Source organism: Coenobita brevimanus, chromosome 73 (assembly GCF_032717465.1).
Source record: "Coenobita brevimanus isolate Jiangsu-jjx chromosome 73, ASM3271746v2, whole genome shotgun sequence".
In the NCBI taxonomy this organism is placed as follows: Eukaryota; Metazoa; Arthropoda; class Malacostraca; order Decapoda; family Coenobitidae; genus Coenobita; species Coenobita brevimanus.
Window position 1 is genome coordinate 16,410,395 of NC_137026.1, and position 3,108 is coordinate 16,413,502.

Sequence of the window (3,108 nt, forward strand, 5' to 3'; positions counted from 1 at the left end):
TGTTCTTCGCTCATAGGCCAAACTATGAAGCATCGTGCCAGCATTGGATCATCATTGCGTTTTAATCTCAGGCACCGCAAACTGTTTTTCATTTTCTTATATCATTTTTTGTTATATTTCAGCAGCATTCTATTCATAATTCTTGGTAATCGTTAAGGAGACATAGGACCACCTTATTTTGCATTTTTTCCTTGCTTTAGCCCTTCATGGAATTCTTCATGCACTCTTGAATTGTGTTTTCAAGTTAGTGTTTTTCGTTTCTTTTAAATATGGTAAAAAATGCTTTAAAAAGCGGTGTTTGTTCATGGACAGCCACTATCTTGCTGTGCATGAAGACTGATGGATGCCATCTTAGAGCGCCATATACAATCGAAATTACCCTTGCAGGCCTAATTAAACAAACCTAACCTAAACTTCCATACCAACTCAACTTTATTTCTCCTAACGTTATCTAACCTATTTGAAACTAACCTAACCAATTTTATGTTAACCCAACCAAACTTATCCTAATCTGTGCGCGAAGACTGACAAACGCCATCTTAGAACGCTATTTTTCAGCGAAATTGCACTTTATCAGTGCCCATTTACCCAAACCTAACATAAATTTTCGTAATTCAACCCTGCCTTATTTATCCTAACTTGTTTTAAGCTAACCTAACCAGTTTTAAGGTAACCTAACCAAATTTATCCTAACCTAACCTGACCTATGTCCAGCACTAACTATCATATTTACAACATAAGTATTGATTGAAAAGTTTACTACTATAATAGTATATAAAGTATACGTACAAATAAGTGCTGATATATAAAAAAATGACGGAAAATTATTTTATGGTGCTGATTGACATCGTCTGGACAAGAATAGTCACGGCGACTCCCACGGGAGCACTCACGACGTACCAACTGGTCACGCAGGGCTACCAACCACCCCTTTTCCCTAAATGTTCTCTTAGCATTATTCATTCATTCATTGCCAGACGCCATGTGTCCCAAACGGGGTGGTCAAGGGCTTAGAGTTAATTGTTTTTACAGGGAGGGGCACTAATCCTCCACCAACCCCACTTGACACGTAGGGAGAACACCCAACGGCCATACCACGTTGAGTACACTGCTTGCCGTCCGATCAGCGAAGTTAAGCAACGTTGGGTCTGGTTAGTACTTGGATGGGTGACCGCCTGGGAACACCAGATGCTGTTGGCATAACGTTCTCCCTCTCTTAGCATACCAAGTAAAAATTGAGGGCTTGCTTGTGCTTTCCTTAGTGTGTAAAGTAGGGACCAGTGTAGGGCCTCTCCATATGTGTTTAAGCATACGGCCGTAAGCAATATCCCAGGACCCCCTCAGACCCCCACCTAAACTTCACCCCCTCCCCCTATTAAGAAGTAAGCAATACCTGTATACAATTCTAGAGAAGGAGGTGGCCATATTATTGTACATCTTTTTCTTTGTCACAGTTACAATGGTGGAAACAGCAAGGCCTAAAGCACGCCCAAACTCCGAGAGACACTGCCCCTCCTCATGGGGTCTTATAATTTCCAATTTCCTTTTCAGAATTAGAGTATGGTGCTACTGCTTCTTTCCAGCGGGCTCCCCCAATGCTGGAGATGATGCAGGGCGCCTGGAGGCATGGCGAAACAATATGAAAAGGTGAAGGGTTGCGAAAATATCCTCACGTACAGCGAGACTGTGAGGAGAGAAGGGACATGGACTCAACTGTGAAGCGCGCGAAAATTTGTTTACCAAAGAGGGGTCAGTTCGTTTTCTCTCAGCAAGCGAGTGGGGCACTGTGCACCGCGCCCATTTTGAATTTTTCATACAGTATTCCATTAACCCCTTCGTAGTTGCTGGCCTTGAACAACACTTCACTGTTTCGGTGTGAATGACGTTGAGTTTGGGCATTATGAAAAAACTGCAAACAATTATGGGAAGGGAACGAAGGTCACTGGTGTGTGTACATGACCCTACTCTACCATCCCATCAGTCAGGTGTTCTCTTCACTCCATGCCAATGTTTACATGCTTATGTTACATGTGCCCTAATTTTGAGTAAGTTTCTTTCAGCAAGAGAACATAATTTACCACCCTCAAAATAGTCAGAAAAATATAGAAAGAGGAATATGAAGTGAATTGGTATGGACTTTAGGCTGTATGCCTACACGAAAGATTATGTGTTTTACAATTTTAAGAGACGATATGAAACAGAAGTATTGTATTTGCTAATCAGAAAAAAATTACTCTTGCGTCCCATATGTTCTCGTAGGTTAGCTTTCAGTTCCACATTCTTCGGTATAATTCTTCCCAATATATTTCAGACCAACTGAGCACAGTTATTTCTGCTCCTTAGAGTTAGTGTACATTTACTGCTCATTCTTTTGTTTGTTCTTATCTGTATGAGTGAAAGAGAGAGGACTGATACACACAATAATGTATTCCATTATCGCTTTCATAGCTGCTGGCCCTGAACAACGCCTTACTGTACTGGTGTCAGTGACGTTGAGTTAGGGTGAGCTAAAAAAAAACTGCGAGCAATTATGGGAAGGGAATGAGGGTCACTGGAGTGTTTACACGACCCTACTCTACCACCTTAAGCAGTCTGGCGTTCACAGTTCACTTCGTCCCAGATGTTTTCGGCTGATGTATACATGCTGATGTAACACGCATCCTAATTTTATTAATTCTTACACGAATCATAGCAAATCACAGGATGGGTTAGGGGATAAAATAATAATAATAATAATAATAAAAAACAGGTGTGCCAGACGAGTCTTTTCATATAAGTAAGAAAAAGAAATTGATTGTAGAACTTTGAAAAAATGGTCCCAAGGCCGACCACAGGAGCATGCAAATATCTGAACCCACAGCCATTGAAGGGGCTAAACATACCTTTTACTTTAAGCAGTAAAAGCACCTTACCATATCAGTTCTGATAGTCTGTTATATTTTTCAGATTATTTCTGGGTTGGTAAATACAGTAAACGTTTCTTCGTAAATCTGTTTCCCCATCATTTTTAGCTTTTCTCGTGTGACAACTCTTGTTTATTTCGTTAACATAATGGCGGCAAGGACTGTTCTTCCCTAAGTGTTTAACTAAACCTGGCCTAACCGAGCT

General features: G+C 40.8%; 1 non-coding gene across 1 annotated transcript; it reads left to right on the plus strand.

Moving 5' to 3' along the window:
- The first annotated feature begins 1,081 nt into the window (after positions 1 to 1,081).
- On the plus strand, positions 1,082 to 1,200 carry LOC145407623 (5S ribosomal RNA). The gene has a single exon (XR_013898773.1). It is a non-coding gene; the product is annotated as a 5S ribosomal RNA (ribosomal RNA).
- The last annotated feature ends 1,908 nt before the right edge of the window (positions 1,201 to 3,108 follow it).